The sequence below is a fragment of the Eschrichtius robustus genome, chromosome X, assembly GCF_028021215.1.
Source record: "Eschrichtius robustus isolate mEscRob2 chromosome X, mEscRob2.pri, whole genome shotgun sequence".
Classification (NCBI taxonomy): domain Eukaryota; kingdom Metazoa; phylum Chordata; class Mammalia; order Artiodactyla; family Eschrichtiidae; genus Eschrichtius; species Eschrichtius robustus.
Window position 1 is genome coordinate 32,495,465 of NC_090845.1, and position 19,398 is coordinate 32,514,862.

The 19,398-nt window shown below is 38.2% G+C and overlaps 1 pseudogene; it reads left to right on the forward strand.

Moving 5' to 3' along the window:
- The first annotated feature begins 1,056 nt into the window (after positions 1–1,056).
- On the forward strand, positions 1,057–1,839 carry LOC137756262 (ferritin heavy chain pseudogene; annotated as a pseudogene).
- The last annotated feature ends 17,559 nt before the right edge of the window (positions 1,840–19,398 follow it).

Below are 19,398 nucleotides of genomic sequence, written 5' to 3' on the forward strand. Positions count from 1 at the left end.
GAGACAATAAAGGGAGAAAAACAGCAGTTTTTTGTTTTGTTTTGTTTTGGTCTGCTTCTCCACTAGAATACAAACCTCATGGGAACAGACTTTGTCTCTCTTTGTTACTAATATATGCCCAAATCCCATACCAGTGCCTGGGCCATATTAAGTAATCAATAAATATTTATTGAATGAATGAATGAAAGATAATTTGAGATCAATGGTATTTCCTATCACTCTGGCTCATTCCATACAACATAATTGAGGGGTTAAAAAAAATGCTTGCTGAGTGGCAGTGAAAGGACAAATGAGGTTGGAGGGGATAAATACATCCACACGGTTAAGAGCTTTCTCTAAGACTGCGTCGAAGCCTTTTGTTTTCTGATAAAGAAAAGAGAAGTCTGCACTTACCTAGAGGAAGGAATTGGTAAATCAGGTGAAAGGGGCTGTGTTTCTAGGACTGTGCTGAAAGATTAAGAGATGAGAGACAACAAAGGGAGTGAAGACCAAGTTCAAAACGAGTGAAAGCTGGAGAGGTGGAAAGATTCACTGAGACTTTGGAGGTGGTGCTCCGCTGTCAGACAAGTGTGAACGTGACCAGAAACAGAAAGAGAAAAGTGGAGCTCACTGGAGTTAATAAGGTCCAGGAACCCAGCGAAGAGGCTATCAGAAGTGTCATTGGTACGGGTGTTGAAGTCACTGAGGAGAGCTAACTTCAAATAGAGCTCTGTGATAGTAAATATAACCAATGATACCACAAAAGAACTGTTTAATGAAAGAATCACATTAGGGCACTATTCAAATAAGAAATCACGCAAGTGATTAACTCAAAACGGTTGCGCTTATATTCGTGAATAACATTTTAAAAGATTAGGCCAGAAGCTCAGCGCAGTCTCCCTGCCTCACCCAGGCCTGGATGGAACCTGGGACACAGCGTCCGTGCCCCGCCCCCCGTGCACATTCCCCCCTCCCATCCCCCCTGTAACGGAACCGGAACCTCCTCTCCCCACTCCCAAACCCGGGTAATGGACCCGCCTTTCGGTCCATCCCAGAGCGGCCGCCCTCTTCGACCACATGAGAGCCCTCCGAGGCAGCTACCGCAGGCCCCGCGGCTTCACCGTCACCTTGGCCTTCAGGCCCACGATGCTGCCCGTGCCGCCCGCCAGGCTGCCCGCGCCGCCCGCCAAGCTGCCCGCGCCGCCCGCCATGCTGTCCGCCACGCTTCCCGCGCCGCCTGCTGTGCTGCCCACCAGGCTGCCCGCGCCGCCCACCAGGTTGCCCGCCAGGCTGCCCGCGCCGCCCGCCATGCTGCCCGCGCCACCCCCGCAGGTGCGCCAGAACTACCAGCCCGACTGCGAGGCCGCCGTCAACAGCCATTTCACCCTGGAGCTCCACGCCTACTCCGTGTGACTGGCCGTGGCCTTTTACCTCGACTGCGACGACGTCGCCTTGAAGCACTTCACCGGGTTCTTCCTGCGCCGCTCCCACGAGCACAGCGAGCGGGCCCAGGGCCTGATGCGCCTGCAGAACCAGCGCGGGGGCCGCCTCCACTTCCAAGACATCAGGAAGCCAGTCAGTGACGAGTGGAAGAGCGGCCTCAAGGCCATGTGGTACACCTTGTGCCTGGAGAAGCGCGTGAACCGGAGCCTGCTCGACCTGCACCAGCTGGCCACCGACAAGAGCGACCCCCACCTCCGTCTCTTCCTGGCAACTCACTGCCTCGGCCAGCAGGTGGCGTTCATCAGAGAGCTGGAGGGTCATGTCACCACCCTGAGCATGATGGGGGCCCCGGACGTCGACCTGGCAGGGTACCTCTTTGACAAGCTCACCCTGGGCGACAGCGACAAGAAGAACTGAGCCTGGACTTCCCCAGAGCCACGGGGTGACCAGAGCCCTGGTCACCGTGCCTGCCATGCAGACGGCAATAGTGCCCTTGCAGAAGAAGTTCACTTGTTTGTTTGTTTTTCGCAACAAGTGCAGGACTCTCTTTTCCTGGACTTTATCACTTAAGTTTTTTTCTTCCAGTTTTTCCGTTTCTTCCAGTAAAGTTATTGGTTCATAAATAAATAAAGGTCTCTGGTTGATTCATGTGGGCAAATCTCTCATTTTTTAAGTTTTAAAACAGGTATCCAGGAGTCTCTGAACACAGCCATACCCCAACCATATGCAGCTCAGGATCTCCACAGTGGGAGGGAGAAGGTGTTCCATGGGGCCCTGGAAAACACAAAATCAATCTTCCCCTTATAAATAATGTGGGTATATGGGGGTAGACTGGGGCGGGGTGGGGTGAGGTAGGGGTCCCTGGTGAATGTGGGTGCATGTGCATAGTAAAAGTATAGAACCATAGCCTGAAAATCATGATTGCAGTTGCCTCTGGGGAAGAAGTGAAGGGAATGGGATTGGGCAGGGATTAAAATAAAGGGAGTCTTCAGTTTCACCTGAAACGTTTATGTTCATTAAATTATGAAAATACTAATGGTTAAGTATGAGTAGCAAGATGAGGGGTGGAGGGGTTTGGAAGTCTGAATGGTGGAGTATCTCTTTGACAAGTTCACTCTGGGCAACAGTGATAATGGAAAAATGAGTGTTAGGCTGTCTTGCTCAGAAACACGGGGGTGACTTCCCATGGTCACCAATGCCTGGTATGCATGTTGTAATAACAAAACATCCACTTATTTATGTTTTCTTTCCTTTGTATCATATGTATATATGCATGCATGTGTGTGTGTGTATATATATGTGTGTGTGTATATATATATATATATATATATTTTAATTTCAACCAGCAGCAGAGTTCATTTTGAATCTCTAGACTAGATTCTGAATGTTTGCTTAGGAAGACGCCCTTTGTTGAAAAGCAGTTCGGCGATCACATTACTGGAAATGATATAGCTGCTTCCTAGACCTTTCCCGAGCCTGGCTGTATTTCTGCCCTTGGGTTTCATATATCCAACTTTGATTTAGTTTTTGTTATTTGCTACCAAGAGAACCTAAGCTAATATGTCTTATTATCAACACACTTTTACCAGCCTCCACTGTATTTACAGTAGAGTAAATAGCTCTTCTAGGGTAGTAAATTACATTTTTCTCTTTATCCCTACTACAGAGTCCACTGAAAGGAAAAAGGATCAAGGGTGGAAGGGATCAAATAAGAACAATTTCCCTAATGGAAATACAGAATACTGAAGCCTGCTACCATATGCATCTCCTCTCACCTAAAAGTGTTTTCCTCATAACTTACAGAATTTTAATTCTTTAGATCAGCCTTCCCAAGACTGTGTTCAGTATCAGCCAGTGCCTCAAAAACTTTCACAAGTGTTCAGTGAAAAATTTGTATTAATCGAATTAGCAGGATTTTTTTTTGTTCTTTCAGTTTTTGTTTACTCTAGGAGTTTTATGTCTGATGTAAAAAACATACATTTTGAATGTATAACATGGGGATAAAATATTCAGTGTTTCCCAAACATTCTGATCATGGGATCCTTTTTCTACCAAACCTCACAGAACAGTATTCCAAAAAAAATAGCTTTGGAAACAACGTTAAAAAGTCCCGCTGTGGACTTCTCTGGTGGCACAGCGGTCAAGAATCCGTCTGCCAATGCAGGGGACACCGGTTCGATCCTTGGTCTGGGAAGATCCCACATGCCGTGGAGCAACTAAGCCCATGTGCCACACTACTGAGCCTGCGCTCTAGAGCCCGCAAGCCACAACTACTGAAGCCTGTGCACCTAGAGCCCGTGCTCCGCAACAATAGAAGCCACCGAAATGAAAAGCCCATGCACCACAATGAAGAATAGCCCCCACTTGCCGCAACTAGAGAAAGCCCGCATGCAGCAACAAAGACCCAACACAGCCAAAAAATAAAATAAAATAAAAATAAAGTTAAAAAAAAAAAAAGGTCCCATCGTGTGTTGTTCCAGAAGCACACACCTGGTAGCTAAACCTCATTCACTTTCACTTAGAGGTCATTATGAGAAACTGGAACCTTTGCTGTGAAGGTTTCAGCACAGTAAGCTTTAGACAGTAAGTGTAATGCAGGGCCTTCACCATGAGAGTGGGTAGATATCACACACATCCATTTTGTTTCCTGAGAGGTAACTCCCAACACTGTTATTATTCCGTCTATTCTAATTTCCATTTCTAAATGAATGGCTTCTGGGAATGATAACATTGATATTTCTCCAGCACTTATATCAAAGTCAAGAGAAAGTTTAAGGCTGCTAAGTAGTTTATATTCTTCACCTCCCTCTACCTATGTATTCATCTCACCAGCAGCAGAATTCTTCATTTATTTTCCAGACTAGATTGCTGAATTTTGGTCAGTAATACACCTTTTGGTCAAAAACAGTCTGTGCCTGCATCTTTTTGAAAATAAGATGACTGTTCCTCTCACCAAAGCATGCTGAAATTTCTCAGAATTCAGACATTTAACTATAAGAAAAAAAATAAGGCATACATACTACAAAACATTGTATTAATAAAGTCCAAGATTGTTAAATAAATATATAATAAGTAATGTGTTTAATGTGTAGCATTTTTTCCTCCAGTAGAGATGATCAACATTATTCACATCATTGTTTGATTTTTCAATGAGCACCTTATTGCAATGCATTCCTCTTTAGGTTCAATGGAGGACTTATCAAGTTTCTCTCCAGCCCTAAAATACATGATGCAATTCTATAAATTGAAACTGCATTATTCCCAAACAATAGTGGGCATGAGACAATATCAAATATCTTGCATATTTTTAAAATTTAAATGTGTTCCCACAACAACTCTTAGGTATCAATTCTCATGACACCTCCACTGAATTTGATATGGTGTCTATTTTATTCCCAGGCAGATTCAGCATAATACAAAACTATTATTTTCTCAATATGAGAAATATTCTATCACTTTAATACATGATTATATAACGCTGGAAAATAAGAAGGTGATTAAAGTAAGCTTCTCAACAAGAGTAGTATTTCAGTCTGGCCCATCTTATTAACCACAACTTTCATTTGTCTACTGTTTGGCTGATTAATTCGATTCAACAAGCATTTATTCTTTTTTTTTTAAATAAAGTCCAATATTCTCGACTGTTTATTCTATTCTATTTTATTTTATTTTATTTATTTATTGGCTGCATTGGGTCTTCATTATTGCGCATGGGCTTTCTCTAGTGGCGGCGAGCAGGGGCTACTCTTCGTTGCGGTGTGCAGGCTTCTCATTGCGGTGGCTTCTCGTTGCAGAGCAGGGGCTCTATGCATACGGGCTTCAGTAGTTGCAGCATGTGGGCCCTAGAGAGCATGGGCTTCAGTAGTTGTGGCATGTGGGCTCAGTAGTTGCGGTGCACGGGCTCTAAGGTGTGTGAGCTTCAGTAATTGTGACACACGGGCTCTAGAGCACAGGCTCAGTAGTGTGGCGCCCAGGCTTAGTTGCTCCGCGGCATGTGTGATCTTCCCAGACCAGGGCTCGAACCCGTGTCCCTGAATTGGCAGGTGGATTCTTAACCACTGCACCACCAGGGAAGTCCCAAGCATTTATTCTTAATAAATGAGTTTGTGCTGGGGAATCAAAGTTAAATAAGACATGTACTTGGTCCAGTTAAACTAAATATATTAACATTTTGTCAATTTTCTAAGAGTAAAATACAGTCCAATATGAGGTTATTTTAATAAACAATTAAATCAATAGTATAGCTAGGGAGTGTTTTCATTTATTACTCTCCATTTTATCTTTATAAAGAGGTATGCTACCCAGTCGTTCAACAAACTCACAAATGGGAATGCAGCAATTTTTAATAAGTATGAGGAATAATGTAGGCCAGCTATTCTTCCTCTCTGAATGGTGGACTCTAAATGAATCTAAAGCATCATCAAAAAAAAATAAATAAATCAAAAAAAAAATAAAGCATCATCATAATGACCATCATCTGGGTAAATTATGCTGTCGAAATAATATGTTAAGGAACTTCCTCTTCCTAATAATAAGGAATGTTACCTGACGGGGAGAGAGAATTTGGGGAAGAGCAATAATACAACATGATTAACAGATTAAATTTTAGCAAACAAGGACACTCATTTGTTTACATATTTTACACTGCTGTTGCCTACAGACAGAGGAGGCACCTGAAGGTATATTTTACTAGTGTGGGTCACATAGGAGTCTTCTAAGGAACTGGTTTAAAAACATCTTTCCAGGGCTTCCCTGGTGGCGCAGTGGTTGAGAATCTGCCTGCCAATGCAGGGGACACGGGTTCGAGCCCTGGTCTGGGAAGATCCCACATGCCGCGGAGCAACTGGGCCCGTGAGCCACAATTACTGAGCCTGCGTGTCTGGAGCCTGTGCTCCGCAACAGGAGAGGCCGCGATAGTGAGAGGCCCGCACACCGCGATGAAGAGTGGCCCCCGCTTGCCGCAACTAGAGAAAGCCCTCACACAGAAACGAAGACCCAACACAGCCATAAAATAAAATAAATAAATAAATAAATAATTTTTAAAAAAAAAACATCTTTCCAAAACTAGTAAAAAAAAAAAAAGTTATTTCCACTGTAGATTTGAACCTGTAAGTAATCTATAGGTAAATGTAATCTAAAAAAAAATTATGGCAGCCTTAATGGCAGTTCTTTATATAAGAAAGAAATACATACTTGCTGAAAGCTTTTACAGCATCACTAGCTTGCATCCACTAATAAAAACAGCCTACGCTTATTGAGAGCTCACCATGTATTAGGCATCAGGTTAAGATATTTACATGAATTACTTCATTTCTGTCTCACAATAACATGACATAGTGCTATTATTACCCGCATTTTACAGATAATCACAGTGAACCCAGAGACATACATTAATTCCCTAATGTCCCACAGCTTCATAAGTGGCTGAACTTTAATGTAAACACAAGGAGTCTAACTTGAGGACCTGTGCATTTACCATTAGTCTATACGGTAATGAGTAAATGAGAAGTTTACAAGCCCTCTGAGTTACGATAATGTGACAAAGTCTGCTGTGAGAAGTTAGGAAGGGAGAGATCCTACAAGCCTGCTTTAACAGAAATCACATTTCATTTGGACACACCTATAACAGGATCAGTCAGTTAAGTACCAGTAATACAAACTGACATGGCCCATGGTCTGAAAAGTCAAAGAGATTTCTGTAATTATACTAAGAATGACAGTAAATATGAACAAAGAGCATTCTGCTTTGTATTAATGTGACTGCACAGGTCCAAAAAGTGAACCATGGCTTGACTGGGCAGACATCAGCTGCTGGGATCTTATGAAGAAATTCATTAGAGATATGAGATAAAAATAGAAAGATGAAATGTAAATAGGAAGGATATTAAATGGCTAGTCAAGTGAGCATATTTAACCAATCAATATGATGTTTAGTAACAAATAAAAATTACATGAATGAACATTGATTTTCCAATCCAGTATTCTGTGATTAGTAACAAAGTATGATTTCTCTGTTGCTACCAATCTGAATCTCATATTTTAAGAAAAGCTATTCAATCCCTTTCACTCCTCTAGAGGTCTCTAATAAAGTACTAGGAAATAGAACCTCTTTTTGCTATACTCTCCCAAAGTTTGATTTTCTGGTTCTAAACATAGAAAGAGTGGGAATGGCAGGCCCCAGGAGTCATTGTTAGCCAATGAATTAGAAAAGGATGAATTTATGATAGAATATATTCACATGTTTAAGTGCTTTCTCTAAGAATTCACCTAAACCTTTTGTTTTCTGTCAGAGAAAGCAGAAGTTTGCACTTACTTAAAAGAAGGAAATTGGCAAGCCAGGTGAAGGGCGTGAACGAATATAGGATGTCAGTAAGGAGATCATTGAAACTGTCCATTTTGGCATCCAGACAGGGCAGAAAGAATGTGTTTCTAGGATTGTGCTTAAAGATTAAGAGACTATAGACAATAAAGAGAGTGAAGAAAATGATAAAGAAGGAAAGATGGAGAGGTGGAAAGACTGAGACTTTGGAGATGGCACTCTATTGTCAAAGAAGAGTGAACTGGATCATGAACAGAAGGAGAAAGTAGAACTCACTGGAGTAATAAGGTCTAGGAACTGAGTGAGGAGATTATCAGAAGTATCATTAGCATCAACATGGACTCTTCTCTGTATACCTAGGTGATTTACTTTGTGTTATGGATTCCACATGTGCAGGACACCAAGACCTTAAAATAATATAAAATATAATAATTTACATTTCCATGGCACTTTATAATGTGATATCACAGCAGTAAGTTTTTCTTATTTTCACTTTATATAGAGCCCTTCTTATTATAACTACAAAATTCATTCAGACATTTTCCCTCCTATGCCAAAACATCTTAAGACCATGAAAGATGAAGAGGTAAAGGTGTTAGGTGTTAAGGTGTTAAGATATTTTAGAATTGGAAAATTTGACTATGATCATGTCTCTTAGATTTAAGTAAAGCCAGTTTGAAGTGTGTTTGTTAAAAACACACATGATTTAACTGATTTGGGGCCTAAGGGCAGCCAGAAAGAACAAAGGGAGCATACAAAATATATATGGGTTATTTAAAGAAAGCAAGGAGTTCAGGGATTGGGCCTCACTTGCCTTCAAATGGCTGCCATGAAGTCATTTGGAGAACAAATATATACATTTGTCTTGGGTGGTTAAGGTCATTAAGCTATAGGCCAGATGCCAGCATGGGAAATAATTGAGTTTCCATGGCCAAGCAACAGCAATTCAGTAGCTCTGAAAGGTGAAAAGGAAGTGACAGGTATGTGTGCCAATAGGATCCCAGCACCACATCCTCAATGCTAGCTGTGTCAGCATGTCTTTCCCTGGCTGTACAAAATACCCTAGTACTACTGATTTATTTATTTTTCTTTTTTAAAGGGACATAAAATTCTGTATTGGTTGAAATTTTAAAAATCCACTGTTGCTTATCAAACCAAAAGGGCTGGTTTGTGCATTAAAGTTACAAAATGTGTAAATTTATATTATTGCTCCTACTTTATAATAATATACTTGCTTATCTCATTTTTGTTGGAAGCGACTAATATATTTAATATAAAATATAAATTAGAATCTAAAGTCCACAGTGGGAACTGAAATTATTAGAGTTTGAAGAATGGGGTGATGTTTGTGAAATTATAGCTATTTAACACTGGACTTCATGTTCAAAGATGTCTCTTCTGATGGTGATTATAATCTTTGTGAGTGTGACTGAGAAGCAAATATTGGGCTGGCCAAAAAGTTCGTTTGGGTTTTTCCATAAGAACCTCGGAAAACCCGAACAAACTTTTTTGACCAGCCCAATACGTGATCAGGATTTTAAGATGATCATTTAACTTTTTTACTAACATACTATTTTCAAAGTTCTATTAGCAAGTGTGTATTATTACAATAGTTTTCCTTAACTAGAGAATTAATTAGATATTTCTAAAAGATCTCATTTATTTATTGTTTAGGAAGGAATGACTAAAAGACCCAAGGAATTCTCATATCTAGATAGTGAATAAATCAAAAGTAAAATCTCCTTTCCTCCAGCCAGGTTCTTGAATATAAAGTTGACAAATGTTTTCCTTAAAGCAGCAAACTATCAGGCTGATCAAATCACTACTGCTTTTATGAGTCAGAGCATAGTCTTTTAAAGGTGTTTCAGTGTGACATTTTGAATCTTCTCATACTCTTCCTCTTTATAGTCCACCAATTTGGTTTGTTGAGGTGTAACTCTTTCTACCCATGTTTTACTCTATCATGTATGTGTTGCTTATAGTGAAAATGATTGCTCAAACTCAACTAAAACCAAAGTGAATTATATTCTTGTTGCCTTAAATACCAGTCCTAAAGTGAAAACTTACTCTAATCTCTCAGGTTTATTATGGCCAGAAGATTTTTTTTAAATGTCTGCCTATAGTGACTAATACCAACATGTAGGCCCTGTCTCAGTTTTAGAAAGATTTCAAGCCTCTTTGAAGAGGGAAGTCATGATTGCTATCTATACTCAAGTTGATCTGGCTGCTCCTATAGTTCTACTTTATCTCCCAGTTCTAGTAACTTGATTTCTTCTTGAGATCAAGTTTCATCTTATGACTCAGTTTCCTATCTGGATGCTGATATTAGTCCTGATCTTGATAAACACCCAGCACATCAATGACTTCAGGATTGGAATTCTGATTTTCTCATGCCTCCACCGTTGCCTCTTGAGATGTGATTCTGAACTTCAAACCCCATGCTGTATGTCTGGCTTCCTGTTGCCTCATGCCTCTTGACATGTCTGCTTACCACACCTCAATATATCACTTCCCTGTAGGCTCCTCCTTTTTCTGCCCTGTATACTAGCTAGCTCCTCAGACTGACCAGTCACCTGTCAGTTTCTCTCAAGATAAATGAATATCCTGTCAGGCTGGACTTCTTCACCTGACCAGCACATTTTCCTCTAGTGAGTACATCTAGTTCCAAGTCCAAACTCTCTAGCACTGGCCCCATGTCTTGCAACCAAAACTTCTGTGGTGAGCCATTCAACAGAGAAAACTGAAATCTTCCATGCTAGCTAACACTATCTGTTCCAAGATCTCTTTGAAGATGGTTATCACAATATTTAATATTATATACTAGATATTTGTTCAGAACTTTCCACAAATCTTTTATTCGCTCAGAAAATTACAAGATTCCTATCTCCAAAATTCACTAGACATAGAGCTATAAAGATTTAGACAAAATATGCATGTTCTTTAAAAATATCTCCTCATCTTACCACATATAAAATATATCTATCAGAAAAGGTATAGTAACATTTCTGTTTAATCTATTAAAACATGCCACCTATTTAAATGAGTCATTACAAGCTTGTCATGTAGAAGATATCAATTAAACACCACAAAAGAAAACGAGTGCCTCCATTAACATGACATTCAAATTAGTAGATGAACTACAGAGACAAAGAAAAACCATCAGAAATGCAGAGAAGAAAAATTATGACCTTGTGCTTGCTTCTTTTAACATCAACAGATTTTTTTTAAATGGATTTAAGTTGAACTTGATTCATGTATTCAACTTGTGCTTGAAAATATTTTATCTAGAATAATGAAGGCTTTTTTTCAACCTAATTCCCTTAATCTATGTCAGCTTCACTTATAATCTAACCTGACGAAGACGTGTTATTTCCCTAAATATACCTCACATTATCCTCTCCAAATTTATCCGTTAACATCATTTGATATAATACATGGGAGGTAAATGCATAATAATGTGGTTCAGAAGCACATTTCCATTTCTGAAACAGTAATTTTTAGGATGACACGAGGAAAATAGCATCAAATAAAATATAAATCTTCAACAAAAGCCCCCCTTCTCTCCCCCCACCAATTTCTAAGAATACACTCAAAATCAATGGTAACTCTTTTTGAGAGGCATTAGATCAATGATTTTAAGAATGTGAGTCAGACAAAAATGGGTAAAATAACTTGACTTTATGTTATATTTGCTATATGACCTTTGACAAGTCTTTTCTACATTTCATCATTTGTCTACATAACTGTACTTTTAAAAATATTAAATGAGTTAATTTATGTAAACTGCTTAGCAGTGTGCCTAGTATGCAGAAAATGTTTAATAAATAGTAGCTAGTAGTACTATCATCTTATTATCAATAATCACTGTATTCCTATAGTTCCTTACCTTTATTTTCATTTAACTTATAATATTCTGAGATGCCTTTGATGACACTCACTTATAACACTTTTATCACAGACTCTATGTGAGGGAATTTTTAATACTTAATCAGGCTGTGGTATTTTGCTTTTTTTGAAAGGATGTGTTGAGATATGTAGAAAAGACAAATGAGAACATTAAAAAGGTACATTTTAAGTAGTTTATTTCTTGACAATACATTCAGAGCACAGGAAAATCTATTCTTTCATATGCATTCTTTTGAAACCTCTTGCCCAGAGAGACTGCAGGATCATTCATCATTTCCTACTGTTTCTACATCCATCACATCTTTTTCCTCTGCTTTCCATATGACCTCCTTAGCTTTTCTGATTGTAGTAGCAAGCAGAACTAATCATAAATAAATTCAGATTTGGGACAAAGGAGAAGCACAGTGGTCAGATTTGACCTTAGTTCTCTACAGCCCATGGCCCTCAGGTTATTCTTATCTATCATGAGAAAGGGCTTATTACATCTCAGCTGTGTACAGGCTAGGATGGGCATTAGAGAGAGCAAGTTAAATGGGCATGAACTGCTAGCTGACAGGCATCTTTAGGTGTTGATTAGGTAGCATTTATCAAATGTCTCCTTTGCTGTCTCTGTCAAAACAAACCAAGGGCTCTACTTTGAAAGACCTTGTGTCTTAATAAGGCCAAAAAGAAAATAGCCAGAGTAGATACATACAGGAGATACTGGACATAGATATGTGTAACTTATTATAAGGAAAGTAAACAAATAGAATATGATGCTCCTCTTCCTCTGTTGTAATACCATGGCATTGGTATTGCTGAGTTAAAATGTTGACAGTAGAGAGAAATTCACAGTAATACAGTGGTAGAAACTATGGCAAACACATCCCCATCTCACCTTTTATTCAGAAGCCCCTTTTTAGTTCTCATTTTCTTTGCAAGTCAGAAAATTTGCATTAAACACACATAATGTTCCCAGAATTGTGCTCTCTTTCAGGGTGAGGTTCAAAATAGAGTACAATTCCTCTTCAAAAACCTAAGAATTCTTCATCTTTAGGGAGAGGAGACACATGTACTTAAAACAACCAGCAAACAGTCCTAATAAAATATTAAATTCTACATGTTATGAAATAGACAATAGGGGCAGAATGGGGCTGGAAAAGAAATCGGACAAGACATGAATAGCTTAAAAATTATGGATTCAATTAAATTGTACGTGGAGTTTTAGTGTCAAATTTAAAACACTGTTTATATAGGGTTGTTTTCTTTATATTTATCCTTAATTTTTTCTTTAAACTGAAGAATTATGAGATAATACTCAAGATTTGCAAATGCTATTTAAACCCCCAAAACAAAACAAAGTCAATTCCCTCATAAAATAATAAAGAAGGAAAGAGAAAAAAAAAGGACTTTTGCATAGATTAATGCACTGGGTCACAAAATTATAAAGGCAGTGATTTATTGATGATCTCTGGAAAATCCCCAAATTTAAGGATCAGAAAGAGGAAGAGAATCCAGAACATAAGCTAGAGACAGAGTGATCATAATGGTCAGAGGAGAGACAGGAGTATGGAGGCCCAGGATATTAATTTTCTAATTTTCTACTGCTTTCTTGAAAATATTTTTTTTGTTGTTGTTGTCGTAAGAGCACTTAACAGAAGATCTACTCTTTTGGCAAAACTTTAAGCATTCAAATGCTACGTGACAAACTACCACAAATTTAGCAGCTTAAAACAACACCCATTTATTCCATCACAGTTATGTTGGTCAGAAGTCCAGTCAGGCACATGATCTCACAGCCTAAAATCAAAGTATCAGCCATGTTGGTCTATTATGTGGAGACTCTGGGGAAGAATCTGTGTACAGGCCTATTCAAGTTGTTGGCAGAATTCAGTTCTCTATAGCTGTAGGACTGAAGCCCATATTTTCTTGCTCACTGTTGGCCAGAGGCCTCTCTCATCAACTTAAGGTTGCCCACATTCCTTTCACACAAGCTCCCCTACTCTCCACTCCATCTTAAACAAGCTTTGGTGAGGTGATTCCTTCTCACACTTTGAATCTCTCTGACATCCCCTTCTTCAACTATCTGGAGAAAACTCTATTTTAAAGGGCTCATTTGATTGAGTTAGGCCCACCTAGATAACCTCTATATTTTAAGGTCAACTGACTTGAGACTTTGATTACATCTGTGAGATCCCTTCACAACAATCCCTAGGTTGTTGTTTGATTGAATAGTCAAGTGGGAGGAATCTAGGGGTAGAGGCATCTTTAGAATTTTGCCGACCACATCCAATAACCAAAGAAAAAAGATTTTAAGAACAGATGGAGGCTTCCCTGGTGGCGCAGTGGTTAAGAATCTGCCTGCCAATGCAGGGGACACAGGTTCAAGCCCAGGTCCGGGAAGATCCCACATGCTACAGAGCAACTAAGCCCATGTGTCACAGCTACCAAGCCTGCACTTGGTAGTCAAGCCCAGGTCCGGGAAGAGCCCACGAGCCACAACTACTGAACCCATGTGCCACAACTACTGAAGCTTGTGCGCCTAAAGCCCGTGCTCCACAACAAGAGAAGCCACTGTAATGAGAAGCCCACGCACCGCAACGAAGAGCAGCCCCCACTTGCTGCAACTAGAGAAAGCCCACACACAGCAACAAAGACCCAACGCAGCCAAAAATAAATAAACTAAATAAATAAATTTTTAAAAAAGAACAGATGGGAGTAGGGGATTAAGAGATACAGACTATTATATTAGGTATAAAATAAGCTACAAGGATATATTCTACAACATGGGAAATATAGCCAATATTTTATAAAAACTATAGATGGAGTACAACCTTTAAAAATTGTGAATCACTATATTGTACACCTGTAACTTATATAGTATTGTACATCAACTATACTTCAATTTTAAAAAAGGAAAAAAAGAACAAACGGATAAACAAAGTATGAGTAGCTATGTCAGGCTAAAGAAGGTCAAGTACTAAGAAAAAGACACTATTGTTAATCTGGTGGAGCACGGCGACTTTTGAGTGAGCTAATCTGGCAGAATGATGAGGTTGAAGAGAGTATTGCAAGAGTGATGAAACTGCAAGGAAATGAAGATTGAATGGGTGGTTGAAAAGCATAGACACTAAATATAGCATAGTAAAGAAGAAATACAAATCAATTCCTAGATACATTTAGAGTTAACACTGAAGAACTGCAAAGATGAATAGAAAAATTTTAAATGCACTTAGAAAAGACAGATTACTAGAGAGAAATGAGAGTTAAACTCACAAAAACAAAACAAAACAAATGAAAAACAAATTAAAAACTCAACAGCAATAACGAAAGCCAGATAGAGGAATATTATTTTCAAATTGGTGATGAAAAAAAATTATCAACCTAATAGTGTATGCCTAGCAAAGCTGTCTTTAAATAAGGAAAGGAAAACAAAAACATTTTAAGATACATGAAAACGGAGAGATTTTACCATAAATAAGCCTGCACTGAGGGAACTTCTAAAGGATCTGATGAAAATGCTTAACAGTGAGGAAAATAAAAGATTAAAATGTAGGCATATCTAACAAGTATTTTCCATATAAAATAAGAATAATAACAACAATAGCAACAAAAAGTCTAATATGTGGAGCTCAAAAAAGGGCAGATACTTAACACAATAAAACACATGTCAAAACTGGGATGATAAAAGTTAATGAGTTCTAAGGTTTTTGCATTGGTCAGTAGGTGTTGGAGTTATTAACTTTAAACTGTGTTAAATAAATATTCAGGATAAAATATCAACTATACCTTGTAAAATAAAATTGCTGTAATTTTCTTTCAAAACCAAGAGAAGGAAAAATGATATGTGAAAGAAAACAAACATAGCTCAATCAATCCCCACATAAACAAACCAAAAAACCAAGAAAGGAGAGAAGAAGCAGCTCAGAGAAAATAAAACAAATATAAAAGGAAAAGTAAATTTATAGAAACTAATCCAGGCATTATCAGTATTAATTATCCCTGCTGTCACATATAAACTCTATATGGCTAGAAGCCCACACACCACACGTGCCTGGAGTAGTGTTTTTGGGGAAAACCCATGGAAATAGGAGCAATAACACATGTGTAAGTCCTCTGTTGCCCATTGAATTCTAGGACAATGAAGAAATATTTCAGGGTATACCTTAGACTCTGGAAGAAGTTCCTCACACATGAACTGTGCAGCCTTTAAGCATCATTAATCCATGGGAAGCATTAGTCCTTCCCATGTTTAGATCAGGAACCAGGCTACAATAGCAATTTGATAAGGCAGAACCTGGATTCCAGCCCTTCCCTGCAATCTCAGCATTCATGATAGGTGGGTAGCATTATCTGTCCCTTCTGCTTCAAGCCATGTGATTATAGCCATACAATATATCAATACAGCAGCAAGATTTGACACGTTCCCTTCATATGGTCAGAGGCTGAGGTCCAAACCTTATTATGTACCAGGAATTATTTTCTTAGTCACCAGGCCATAACTCATCTCCACAGAGCTTTACAGGAGTATATGAACTCAACTTTTGTTTCTGGGGACCAACCTTCAGGAGACCAGTCTGGGACAAGTTAACCCTTACCTCTCAAGTATATATGAACTAAGCTTATTAATTAAGACATATATTTTCAGGTTATACAAAAATATCAAATTTCAGCTATATGCTCTTTACAATATATGCACCTGAAACCCAAAGCCAAGTAAAGATTAAAATTAAAATAATTAATAAATATATACCAGGCAAACACTAATGAAATTACAGTTGAGCCGCTTATACTAATATCAGAAAAAATAAACCTAAGCAGGATAAATTTAGTATATATTAAATATATATATTTATATATAGAAAAGTGTCAATTCTCTAAGAACATATTAAAACACTAATTCCTGTACAGGGTAAAATACCCTTACAATATGTGAAGTAAAAGTGGCCAGAACTACAAGTTGAAATAGACAAACCCAACAACATAAGAGATTTCAACAAAACTATCTCAGTTTCTGGCAAGTCAAGCAGAGAAAATAGTAAGATATAGAAAATTTGAATCACAAAATGTGAACACACTTTACTTAGTGGCCATAGGCAGAACTCTGCAGCAAAAAATGGAGAATAACTTAGGTATATACTATACATTTAGAAAAATGGACACCTGATCCATAAAGCAAGGCTCAAAAAATATCAAAGAAGCAGTAACATACAGACTACTTTTGAATAACTCATTGATCAAAAGAGAAATAATAGAGATTGTTTTTAAAAATATTCAGAACTAACCAATAATAAAATGCTGTATATAAAAAAATGACATACATTGTAGACCATGAGAATTTTTTAAAATATCAGATATCTAGGGCTTCCCTGGTGGCGCAGTGGTTAGGAGTCCGCCTGCCAATGCGGGGGACACGGGTTTGAGCCTGGTCCAGGAAGATCCCACATGCCACAGAGCAACTAGGCCCATGTGCCTCAACTACTGAGCCTGTGCCCCTAGAGCCCATGCTCTGCAACAAGAGAAGCCACCGCAATGAGAGGCCTGTGCACCGCAACGACGAGTAGCCCATGCTCTCTGCAACTAGAGAAAAAAAAAAGCCCATGCGTAGCAACGAAGACCCAACGCAGCCAAAAATAAATAAATAAAACAAATAAATTTTTTAAAAAATCAGATATCTAAAGGCTACAATAAAATTGTACTAGTATTAAAACAAAATATGGGTGAATTCCTTTATTATCTAGAAAAGGGTAAAAAAAAAATGTCTTACTGTGATCCAAAATCTAGAAGCAAAAAGGGAAATTCTTGATAAATTTGATTACATTAAAAATGTGCATGGCAGATTGGGAAGGTTCCAATCTTTCCTCTATAATCACGGAACAGAGAGAAGTTTAACTAGCTCATGGCAATATAGATCTACCACCTTGCTCCAATGGACACTATTTGGCATTGCCTCTCAAACTCAAACATAGTAGAAATCACCTGATCAGCTTGTTGAACTGCAGAGTCTGATTCAGTAATTCTGGGCCTGGGCCTGAGAATCACCATTTTCTAGCAGGGTCCAAGGTGAAGTTGATGATCCTAGGATCATGCCTTGAAAAATAAGAGTCTAGGGTGGGGGTTGTCGAAGCATGGCCTACGGACTCATGTGTCCTGCGGTCTGTTTCTGTAAATGAAGTTTTATTGGAATCCAAAAAAAAAAAAACATGTGCATGGTATAAATAAAGAAGAAAGGGGAATTCCCTGGTGGTCCAGTGGTTAGGAATCCCTGCTTCCACTGCCAAGGGTATGGGTTCAATCCCTGGTGGGGGAACTAAGATCCCGCAAGCCACATGGCGTGGCCAAAAAATAAAACTAAATTAAAATGAAGAAGGAAGGAAGGAAAGAAGGAAGGAAGGAAGGAAGGGAAGGAGGGATAAGGACAAATGACAAAGTTGGATAAAATATTTGCATCTTATATCACATATAGAGGGCAAATATTGCTATTATATAAAGAACTTCTAAAAAAGAAAAAGAAAAAGTCCCAATACTTTAAAGAAAAAAATAGGCAAATGATATGGAAAACAGTTCACGGAAAAAGAACCAGCAATCGCCCTTAATCATACGAAGTGATCAGATATATAATACATGTATAATAAGAGAAATACAAAATTGGAACTACACTGAGGTATCATTTCTAACCTTGGCAAAAACAGAACACTTTGACAACATACTCTGTTGTTAAGGTCATGAGAAACAATCACTTTCATACATTGCTAATGGAAATGCAAAACCATACCCGCTCTAAGAACTTGATATTAGCAAATTATTAATTAGCAAAATTACACATGCATTTACTCTCTGACCCAGAAATCCCACTTCTAGGAATCTATTCCTAAGATACACTCACAGGAATATGCAATGACTTATGCAAAAAGCTACTTATTTTCCTACTAATTGCAAAAGCAAAACAGCTGTAAAAAAGAAAAAGAATGAAAGAAATACGTTACACCTTTTGGGGTACATTTTCGGTAACAAAGGTGTGGGAATTCATACACACACTCAAACACATGTACATACATATTTGCTAATATTTTCCAAAAACAATGGAAGGGTAAACCAAAAATTAATTAAAAGAAATAGTAAACTTAGGGAAGAAGACAAAGGAGAGGTAGTGGGAAGAACAAAGATAAAAACTAGATATTTTCTAATGTGCCTTGTTTTATAGTTTTGACCTTAGCACCTTCTTCATTTTTTATATATGTGAAAGATAACATTAAATGAAATTTTAAAAAGTGAAGCAATCCCTAAAATAAAAAACAAATTGAAACTCACTAATACTACTTTATATCAAATTTGTGGCATAATGGCAAAGATACTTATCTCAATGAATTTTAAAATAGAATGTTGACTTTATATACCTAAGTGGGACCAAAAATAAAGATCACAAAATCTTAAGTCGCAGCTAGTGGTCCTATTATTAAGTTTGATTTGGGGATAATTCTAAAACCCTTATAAAAATACACACATACTCCACATCACACAGAGTAGATTAAACCATATACGTAATTATACTTATATCACTAGGAACCAAGATTTTCAGTATAAAAGACAAGATCAAGATACAAATCAAACATGTGAAACAGAATCCTATAATCTCCATTTAAATTTGGGAAATCAGTATTATGAAATTAGAATTTACTGATTTACTTACTTTTTTAGAAACATTCTTTTTCCGTCAGCTTTGTATTGCCGTTTTCTGTTCAAAAACCTGCGGAAGAACAGCTTAACACCAC